General features: G+C 40.9%; 1 pseudogene; it reads left to right on the top strand.

Annotated features, from left to right (window-relative positions):
• Nucleotides 1-9,951: 9,951 nt before the first annotated feature.
• On the top strand, nucleotides 9,952-10,995 carry LOC108282781 (annotated as a pseudogene).
• The last annotated feature ends 486 nt before the right edge of the window (nucleotides 10,996-11,481 follow it).

Below are 11,481 nucleotides of genomic sequence, written 5' to 3'. Positions count from 1 at the left end.
TCCGTATCTGTGCCTTTTTCATGCTTTAAAGTCAAGTTATCCCAACTTATAAGGCAGATTACTGGAATAAGGAGAATAGAAACTCATCCCATGTCCATAACAGCCCAAGAGACAGTCTTCATCCAAAACTGCATTTTGTAAATTCAGGTGATTCTGCTCTCTTGGCTGTGGGCCTATGAACCCTGTGGCTTTTGAAACCTCTGACTGAGTATACCCTCGTTACTCTGTCACTCTTCATTATGTTAAACAGCATCATTCCAAGCCTGGGAACTTGTCAGTTTCCAGTGAAGAGCTGTAGTTTCAAAACCTTAAATTAAAGACAGGGAGAAAATGTTCTATTCCATCCATCAGAAGGAACTTCGTCTCCTTGAACTTGCTTTCTCATACTTCCTCTCTGCTCTTTGTCTGAATAGACTTGACAGAAAAATTATTTGGATGTGTCACGTGCCTGTCAACTCAGACCAAGAAATTGATGGTTTAATGCAGAATGACATGACAGCCCAGGAATTTCGTACGTAAACCTACCTCACACTGGTTTCAAGAACAAATTATTCCACATGGGAATTCTAAGCAATGTTTTGACACTGCCCTAATCTCTTGGACACTGATTCCTTAGAGGACGCACTAACCCTGCAAGGGAAGGAGAAGCAGGAAATACAATCTCATGTCTCCAAAGATGAGTCTCTTTCCATGAAAGGAAGAAGAATATCTTCTTCAATGGAAACAAAAATCTCTTTGTCTCTCTGTCTCTGTCTCTCTCTCTTCTCCTCCCTACTTGCTCCCTTCCTGTCCCCAGAAAAATCCTCAAAAGTGCTCACAACATCCAACAACCCAAATACAAGACCAGGATTTCACTTAACCTGATTTTAGGATTACTGTGTGCCAAATGGAATGGTCCAACATTAAATAATCACAGCACAGCTGGCTGGCAGGAAGCCTCTCACCTGGGGCAGTGGGTCTAGTTCCTGACACTGTGCAACTCTAGGTCATCTGACTTCTCTGGGCCTGTTTCTTCACCTGTGAAAATGGGTGGTGGGTGGTGGGGAAGGGGTGGGCAATTTAACATTTAATGATGTGCTTCATGACCTCAGCTTGGAAAATTTTGGCTGCCTCCCAAGAACAAAGAGCGAATAAAAAACTGTCTAAGTCTTTCTCAGAAAATGGATAACTATTAGTCTATATGTAGAAACTATATTAAAACTGGAGATCTGTGTACATGACAACTAAAGAGGTAACAAAATAAATAAGATTCCAAGTAAATGCAGAGCTGGAAGGGCTCTCAGAGATCCTCAGCATATTTCCTCATTCTACAGAGATGGAAGGTAAAGTCCAGAGATGCCAGCCGTCAGAAACCCACATCCCCCAGCTCACCATCTCTAACTCTTCCCCCACACAGAAGGCCTGATGCTGTCTCCCAGCCACCTGGGTTAGAATTACTGTACAGTACTCAGCTTGAGAACTAGTGTTCCCTGAACTTTTTGGCAAATGGAATCTTAGGAAGAGAATGATGAATGGATACCCATAACTGCCTTGGAAATGTTAGGTAGATATCTCTCACTTATGCATTTTTGTGAGCACACAGGGAGAAATGAGAAGACCAATCAACTGGATGTTTTTATTGGGGAAACGGCCCCTGATAATTATCTCAAGATAATGAAGGCAGTGCTCTCACTGGAAAAGAGCACTAGGCCTAGGGAATTTACGTGCTCATTTTGGGTGGAACATTCTGCCTTTTCTAGGACTCTCATCATTTGTAAACGACATCCTTTCCTTGAAATCAGAAAAAAAGATTGTGTCTCATACGGTCTTCGTTAAAAATTATTTCTACCATTGCAAGTGAAATTAATACACTCAGATGTAAATACACTAATACTTCTAGCTGCAGCTCTAACCTGATTCTGTCTTCAGCTCTGACTGTGTCCAAAGTCTGCCACACATTAACTGTTCTCCATTACATTTTATACATAATTGTTTAACTGGTGGCTGCTTTGCTCTCTAGGAGTGCTTATATTATAAAAGGAATTAAAAATCAAATAACTTCATGAACAAAACAGTGATACAAATGCCAGTTATTGTTTTGCCAGCTTTTACATATATGGCAGGCTTAACTGTTACCTAGAGCCATCCGTTAAATAAATCAACCATTGCACACTGACAGGCAACAAAGAACGGAAAAATTCTATTGCAATTTGACATAAGCAGAAAATCCAAATCACAGTGGAGAATGTAAGGAAGGTGAAAAAATCAGTGTGCTAATTCTCCCAACAGCTAACCATTCTTTTTCTATGTGGCTGGAGGACAGCCAAACTGTCAGCTAAACCGTGAGTAACGTGTTTTAATCATATCAACCTTTAGACGACACAATCATGTAAGAGAATACTTGGGAGGAGAAAGATTTAATTCTTTCTTCATTGTTTTAGCAGAAAGATGTTAGATAGTTCTAAACTCTACCCCTTTTGGTGCACTGTTTTAATAACGACTGAATTTATCTAAGTACCTAGCTTTAAAAAATGTGGTTACATGTATTTTGAAAACCAAGCCAAGAAATACAAGACCCATAAAATCCTGAAGCATGTTAAATGACGGTTCCTTTTTCCTTAATCCACCACCACAAATATCAATTAAATGTAATTATATTAAATAGGATCCCCTGAGAGCAAATAAAGATTTGCCAGAACACAAATTGCTACCCAGGTGAACAATATATAATTTTCTCGCATACACAGACCAATACAGATGGTATACTCCAGAATGTAATGCAACAAATGTGTGTTTATTTATTTTTTTCTCCGCTACCAAAATGGCAAAGGGCCAAAAAATACAAATAAAATATATGAGTTTTTCTCTTTTCTTGGATGAGAGGATAAAGATTGCATTTTCTATTAATAACCACTCATTAAAAGGCTATTACTCTGATAATAGTAAATGAATAAACTCTGCTAGAAGCAAATGCCAGAAATAAAGCTTTGGCAAAATAAATAAATAAATAAATAAAAGTAAGCAACTATTTTTCTTATTAAAAGCAAATGTTTTACTGAGCTAACTATGAAAGGAAGAAATCAAACCACAAACAGGAAAATAAAAACAGGTAGGATAAGATGGATTTGGTTAGCCATTTTAGGAGCCAGCTATGCCCCATGCCTCTGGAAGTGAAAGACCAGGAAGCAGTAAGGCAGAGGACAAGGGTGAAAAACAACTTCCCCAATTATAAAAATGAGCTGCCCACAGATGTTTGAATTCAGGGATCTCAAGGAATATATACATACTGAGACAGGGTCAGCTTTGTAGCCCCAGCTGGAATGCAGTGGCACAATCACAGCTCACTGCAGCCTCCACCTTCGTGGCCCAAGTGATCCTCCCACCTCAGCCTCCTGAGTACCTGGGACCATAGGCGCCCACCACCATGCTCAGCCAATTTTCATATTTTTTCTTTGGTAGAGATGGGATTTCACCATGTTGCCCAGGCTGGTCTAGAACTCCTGGACTCAAGCAATCTGCCCACCTCAGCCTCCCAAAGTGCTGGAATTACAGGCATGTGCCACACCACGCCTGGCTGAAAGATTTCTAAAGAAAGTTTTCTTTTTCTTCTGCAGGAAAAAGGAACAAATGCCATGCTCATGTTCTTTTTTATTACATGATATGTCAGGTAATGAATTTCTTCTGTCAGATGTTTTTAGGAATAGAAATTTAATTCATTTTTAGTGTCATATGGAAAACCTTGAAAAATAATCAATTTAAGATTGAACGTGCTGATATGTCAAGTATTTTTAGTGTCTGCCCTTTTAAAAGTAATAAAAATAATTATCTATAAACAGAATCTTGGAAGCATAGGCACTTTCCTTTTCCTACTGCTCACTCCTTTCAGACTGAAATCTCCCCTCTCCCCCCCAATATTGCCTTTCATGGTAAGAATATCCCAATGTCAGGTCTAAGCAGTGCCAGAAAGAAACAGAAATTGAGGCTTTTGAATCTACCTCAGCTTTCTCAGCATGAAAATGTCAGAAGTAGTCACTAACATTCCTTCTCATATTAGTGATTCTAGGATTTCTCATTAAATTGTCAAATAATATGACCTCCCGATAGGACTGCCCTGGTGAAACAGTCGCTGTCTGTACACGCTGGTGTGCAGAGCTGTCTGTTCCTCCCCTTCCTGGAGCCTAGAGAAAGTTCTGCATGAAACTTGGCTTGAGGGATCTTCTTCCCTGACAGACACGCCCCTCAAGCTGCTTAGAAAGACAGCTGAGAAGATGAGGCAGCCTGGTTCTGTTGAGCTGATGCTCGGGGAGTACAAGGACCAGAAAGAGAGTGATCATTCCCCTTGACTTGATGGACAGCACTGCCCTTCTCCCCAGCCCAGCTCTCCTGGAAGGGGTGGTGAGGTGGAAGGATTCCACAAAGACCACTTTTCCCTGCCTCACTCTGCTGCCCTTTCCACTCTCCACTCCCCTACCCCATCCCCAACACGCTTAACTCCTTATTTTCCCTAAAGTTTCTTCTTTTTCCTGTTAGGTGTACTAAACCCCAATCGCTCTGTTGTCTGGTAAATCTTGACAAGCTCTTCAGCATTGGATAGTGAGTTTTAACTCTTCTCCACTGCCCTGCTCTAGAGCTGGGTGGGAATGTGGGGAGGCAGCTCCTTCCTAGGATGGCAAAGGAGAGAGAGGTTGGAGAATGGTCTTGCACACCGGGAGATGCCCTTCTTCCTTTGTACGTTCCTGCTCCACCCACCTCTCTCCTTCCTTCCTTTTCTAGAGAACCTCAGAAAGTCTAAGCACACTCTTTAGTTCATGGTGCATTCTCTATACAGGTCCAAGGAAGGCTGCTTTCTTAGTTTGTTGGTTAGTTAATTAGTTAGTTATGCTTTGTCTCCCATCCCCTTTTCTTTCTTCCCTATTCATCCCAGTTAACCAATCCAATGTTTAATACACATCTTGTTTTGTATGTTCTTATAAATTTCATAAAGTACTTCTCTGCACGTCTTTTAATTTTTCTGAGTGGTATTATAAACCTCATGTTACTTATAATTGTCACTCAGCATCTCAATTTTAATATCTTGTCTGCTGCTTCTGCCAGCTGCATAGCACTTCATGGTGTACAGGCACCCCATGGCACCTGGGTGGTGATGGAGCAGTGACTGCCTCCACCTACCTTCAACCACACATAGCACTGTACGTGTCTCTTTATGGACACTTGTGGAAATGTATTTGGAACACATCCTCAGGAGTGGAACATGTTAATGTAACTGAGTCCTGCCACGCTGCTCCCTAGAAAGGCTGTGCCAAGTGACACTCCCACCTGTGGTGCCCAAGTGCTCCTCTGTCTTCACCTCCCTAACAGTATCTGGTACTTGGATGCAAGATCATTAAGAATGAATATTATATTTTATAAAGTAGAAGGAACCTTCTACATTCTTGGGTCCATTGCTTCCAAAATTCTTCCCAAATTTTAAAAACAATAATGTATATTTGGGTATATAGGAGATCTTTTCTTTATAGAAAGAATGTGATATTATCAAATTGCAAAATGAATAGAAAGAAAATTGCACTAGCTCAGCCTAAATATTCTCCAAATGTTCTATGCTAAGAAGAAAAAGAAGTGATGTGCAAGGCTCCAGAAGAAACATCTAGCTGGAAGATAGTCTCATCTGTCTACCCTTTCACCCATTCCATCTTAATTTAGTTTCCTCCTGAAAGGTTCCCCTAACCCCCCAGGCTGGATAGGTGCACATCCTGTGCGTCAGATCTGCCTGTTGGTTTGCCTGTCTCTCACCCTAGATTCCATTAGGCAAACTCCATGAGAACAATGCCTCTTGTCTTGTCATAACTGAATCCCAGTGTCTAAAATAACATGTGAAACATACAAGCAATTTAACAAATATATGTTGAATAAATGAATGCATAAACAAGTAAATTGATTTTGGATTGCCACACCCTAATGTGTGGCAATGGCATGGTATAGGCCTTGGATTGAATAAGAAATGGATGCATGAACAAATGACCAATTCTACCCTGTTGTTCTATCTTCCCTTCTCTCCTTTGGGCTCTCAACTCAGATCTTCCTCTTTGAGTTTTCCCACATTCCAGGGCAGCCACTAGCATAGCTTTAACTCACTTCACTATCACCTGCCTCTTTCTCACTCCAAATTGGGGGAACTAAAAATGGCCCATGCTCATTGAAAAGATGTGCACCCCAGGGAAGGAGTGAGAAGGCAGAGCCAAGAGAAAATGATCCAACTCAGTGTGCAAGAGTAGGTCCCTGCAGGGCAGGCTACCTAAGTACACACACACCTTGTCTCGTTTACCCTCCCTCCCTTCCTCTTCTTTCGCCTTTCCCCTCCTCCCCCACAGGCTTTATTATTCATGACTGTCTAAAGAAACGCTGGTTTAGGAATGGAGGTCCCTGATTACACACAGATCTATACATGCACATACCAAAGAATGCATATAATCATATTTAGGCAGTTTGTTTTCATATTCTGTATAGGTTATGATGATACAAAGTTGACAGTTTCTAGGCATCGTTTTCCCTAAATAAGCCCTCTGTATTTTTCCTGGATGTGAAACACTGTTTTCACAGCCAGAAAAGAACACTTGTGAAATTCTTGGGGACTGAGTCGTGCTTCAGGCCATCTTCCTTGGTTAACAATCACTGAATAACTCATCTTAAATTGTATTTCTACCTAATTAAAATAAGCAAGGGAGGCTTTTGAATTAAAGCCATCACACTTAAACTATTTGGACCAGAGAACTTGAACATTTGACAGCTCAAGCCTAAGCCAGCTGCATTCCAAATACGATAACATATTTACTTGTGCTGCAGATAGAGTCTGTCTGATGTTGTCGCTGATGGTCTTTCACCTCACTAGGCCAACCTCAGTATTCATACAGATTTGCAATGGGGCATTTACAGTACAGATTTCAGATTTGTAATCTGACTCACTATTCACTTACAGAATTTTTAAAAAGAGAGCATTGATGCTAAATTTATGATCCTTGAGGATGTGGTCTATCAACCACAGCTGTTAGCACAGAGTCTTAATAGTAAGATATCAAGATGGCTTTTCTTATTGATATAATTTTAAAAATTGAATTAGCACTATTGTTAATGCTGGCTCTCCCTTATTAGGTTGAGGACAGTTGTCCAGACCTGTATGGAGCCTCTCTTGCCCTACCTCTGACAATATTCAAGTAAGAGCCCTACCACCCCTGGTATGAGTTCATCTTCCCAAACCCTTTGGGGACCTTAGAAGAAAGGATCCATTTAGAGGCAAACTAAATAGCCTCCATTTTCAGTAAACCAGATTACCCAGACCAGCAGAGAGCATTTTATTTAAAAAGAAAAAAATATAACAGGCAAGCAGATTTTTTTAAGAAGACCTCCATCCTTGGAGACTAAATACAGTTTTATATTTCTATGCCATGGAATTTTTCTCCAAGTGACCTGAGCCAGAGGATAATTCAGCCTGTAATTGAGTAGTATGAAAACCCTAAATAACTCCACTGCATAAGAGTATCCAGCTTCCCAGGCACTGCCTTCTGGATACCTAAACTCCTTGGAGAACAAAAGGATGGGTTGGTTTGTCCCACGTGACTGGGATGAGTCATCAGATCAGTCTTCCAAATCCAGATGATTATAGGTGCCTTATGGAAATGTATCCTTCAAGCCAGGACAAAAATGCCATCTTAAATTATTTCTGGAACAAAGTGGGAAACACATACGTACTACATGCTATACGTCTACATACACTAGGCATAAAAGGAAGACCTGAAGACCCCAGAACTTCAGTCTGAAGTCCAGTCTGAAGCTATTAAAAATAATAGCTAACATTTATTCAGCAGTTATCACTGTTCTGAGACACAGTTCTAAGCCCTTTACATATATTAACCCATTTAATCCTATCACTGTGCCTGTTTTACTGATGAGAAAACTGAGGCACAGAGGAATTGAGCAACTCACTCAGAGTTATATAGCTCCACCAAGGCAATTTGGCTCCAGGGCTTTCTTCTGTGTTACTTCCTTAACTCTGCCTTCTCTAACCATTGCCCAGCTTAGAAAACAGCTTTGTAGGAAACATAACCTGTGCTTAATTCTTTTCAGACAAATGGACTTTTTCTGACACTGCCCCATAAAGCCAGCACCATGCTGAGTTCCAGGGGGTGCCTACAGTAGACGCATAAAGCACAGCCTCTGTCTCCCAGGACCTCATAGTCTAGGGAAGAAAATGTTGTGGCAGAGCTTCTGACCAATAAGAGTGGTGGGCACCTACTGTCTCATTCATCCCCCTGGAAGGAGGCAGAAGAGATTCCGGGTAGGGCCTCTGCTTTCTCTCCCAAGCCCAACCTGAATCAAGCTGATGGCCTGCTCTTCTACCCCTCCCAGGTCTATGGCCCTGTTGGTTGAGAATGGGCAGGCTGGCTGAGCTTCCCACCCAAGCATAACAGGTCTAGAGTGTCTGCTTTGCAGAATGGCTTCCATTTAAGAAGTATCCTGTGGAAAAGGTAAAGGGGAGAGTTAAAATGAATTAAGGAGACATCCTAGCCTCAATAAAAGGAAAGCCTGCTAACAAGACGTCTACAGAACCCCAGAACTGAGGGCACGACCACATGGGTATGACTCCCTTGACCCTCAGATGAGGAGAATGCCTCGGTGGTCATTATTCTGACATTTCTCCATCATTCTCATTCTCCTTCTCCTTCTCCTTCTTTTTTTTGAGACAAAGTCTTGCTCTGTCACCCAGGCTGGAGTGTAGCTGCTCACTGCAACCTCTGCCTCCTGGGTTCAAGAGAGTCTCATACCTCAGCCTCCCAAGTATCTGAGTCTATAAGCCTGCACCACCACACCCAGCTAATTTTCATATTTTTATTGGAGATGGGGTTTCCCATGTTGGCCAGCTGGTTTTGAACACCTGGGCTCAAGTGATCTACCTGCCTCAGACTCCCAAAGTGGTGGGATTACAAGCGTAAGCCACCAAACCCAGCCCATCATTCTAATGAGTAATTGCACTGAGCTGAATGCCTTGATTCAGGAGAGCCACACCACCTGCCTTCTCATAGCTTCTTCAGAGAGCCCACACAACTGGTCCAGGAGCCAGGCCTGCATCCCACTGCCTGCTTCCATAGCTCTCTCTTAACAGCTACTCAGGAGGCTGAGGCAAGAGGACAGCTTGAGCTCTGGGCAATATATCAAGACCCGACTATTTAAAAAAAAAAAAGCAAATCTGAGTCTTTTTTAGGAATTTTGAAGTAAATGTTTTTAATCTACCAGAGTTCATTTACAAATGTGAAGCTATCATTTAAAGTGTACCTGACATCATATCACCCAACTTCAAACTATATTACAGGTCTACAGTGACCAAAACAGCACCATGCTGGTACAAACATAGACCAGTGGAACAGAATAGTGAACCCATAAATAAAGTCACACACCTACAACCATTTGATCTTTGACAAAGTTGACAGAAATAATAAATGTCAAAAGGATTCTCTATTCAATAAATTGTGCTGAGATAGCTGGCTAGCCACACACAGAAGAATGCAACTGGACACCTGCCTTTCATTGTTTATAAAAATTAACTTGAGATGGATTAAATACTTAAATGTAAAACCAAAAACTGTAAAAATCCTAAAAGAAAACCTAGAAAATACCATTCTGGACATGGACCTTGGCAAAGAATTTATGATTAAGTCCTCAAAAGCAATTGCAACAAAAATAAAACTTGACAAATGGGATTTAATTAAACTAAAGAGCACAGCAAAAGAAACTGTCAACAGAGAAAACAGACAACCTACAGAATGGGGGAAAATATTTGCATATTCTGCATTCAACAAAGGTCTAATATCCAGAATCTATAAGGAACTTAATTCAACAAGCCAAAAACAACCCCATTTAAAAACTGGGCAAAGGACATGAACAGACACTTCTCAAAAGGCAATATGCAAGGAACCAACAAACATGTGAAAAAATGCTCAACATCATTAATCATCAGAGAAATGCAAATCAAAACCACAATAAAATACCATCTTATACCAGTCAGAATGGTTATTATTAAAAAGCCAAAAAATAGTCCTTTTGGCTCTCTGAGCAATACCATGGCAGTTGGCAAGAACAAGTGCCTTACAAAAGGCAGCAAGAAGGGAGCCAAGAAGAAAGTGGCTGATCCATTTTCTAAGAAAGATTGGTATGATGTGAAAGCACCCACTATGTTCAATATAATAAATGTTGGAAAGACGCTAGTCACCAGGACCCAAGGAACCAAAATTGCATCTGATGGCCTCAAGGATCAAGTGTTTGATGTTAGTCTTGCTGATTTACAGAATGATGAAGTTGCATTTAGGAAATTCAAGCTGATTACTGAAGATGTTCAGGTAAAAAACTGCCTAACTAACTTCCATGGCATGGATCTTACTCATGACAAAATGTGTTCCATGGTCAAAAAATGGCAGGCAATGATTGAAGCTCACGTTGATGTCAAGACTACTGATGGTTACTTGCTTCATCTGTTCTGTGTTGGTTTTACGAAAAAACGCAACAATCAGATACAGAAGACCTCTTATGCTCAGCACCAACAGGTCCACCAAACCCGGAAGAAGATGATGGAAATCATGACCTGAGAGGTGCAGACAAATGACTTGAAAGAACTGGTCAATAAACTGATTCCAGACAGCATTGGAAAAGACATAGAAAAGGCTTGCCAATCTATATATCCTCTCCATGATGTCTTTGTTAGAAAAGTAAAAATGCTGAAGAAGCCCAAGTTTGAATTGGGAAAACTCATGGAGCTTCATGGTGAAGGCAGTAGTTCTGGAAAAACCACTGGGTATGAGACAGGTGCTAAAGTTGAACAAACTGATGGATATGAACCACCAGTCCAAGAATCTGTTTAAAGTTCAGATTTATAATAGGGGCTAAAAAAGTCTTATTTGCAAAAAAAAATTAAAAAATTAAAAGTCAAAAAATAACAAATGCTGGCGAGGTTGCAGAGAAAAGGAACTCTTGTACACTGTTGGTGGGAGTGTAAATTAGTTCAGCTACTGTGGAAAGCAGTTAGAAAATTTATCAAAAAACTTAAAAAAACTGCCATTTGACCCAGCAATACCATTACAAGGTATATACCCAAAGAAAAATAAATTGTTCTACCAAAAAGACCTATGCACTCATATGGTAAACACCATGGACCCATGCTGTTTAACACAGCACTGTTTGCAATACCACAGACATGGAATCAACCTAGGTACCCATCAGTGGTAAATTAGATAAAGAAAATGTGGTACACATACACCATGGAATACTATACAGCCATATAAAAGAATAAAATTGTGGGGGAGGTCCCAAGATGGCTGAATAAGAGGCAGCTCCAGAATTCAGCTCCCAGCAAGAGAGATGCAGAAGCCCAGTGGTCTCCACAATTCCAAACGAGGTACCAGGTTCATTTGTGGGTCTGGTTAGACAGTGGGTGTAAACCAAATAGGGCAAGTTGAGGCA

Source organism: Cebus imitator, unplaced genomic scaffold (genome assembly GCF_001604975.1).
Source record: "Cebus imitator isolate Cc_AM_T3 unplaced genomic scaffold, Cebus_imitator-1.0 Scaffold251, whole genome shotgun sequence".
In the NCBI taxonomy this organism is placed as follows: Eukaryota; Metazoa; Chordata; class Mammalia; order Primates; family Cebidae; genus Cebus; species Cebus imitator.
Note: the sequence above shows the minus strand (reverse complement) of the source record. Positions and strands in the feature narration are given on the sequence as shown.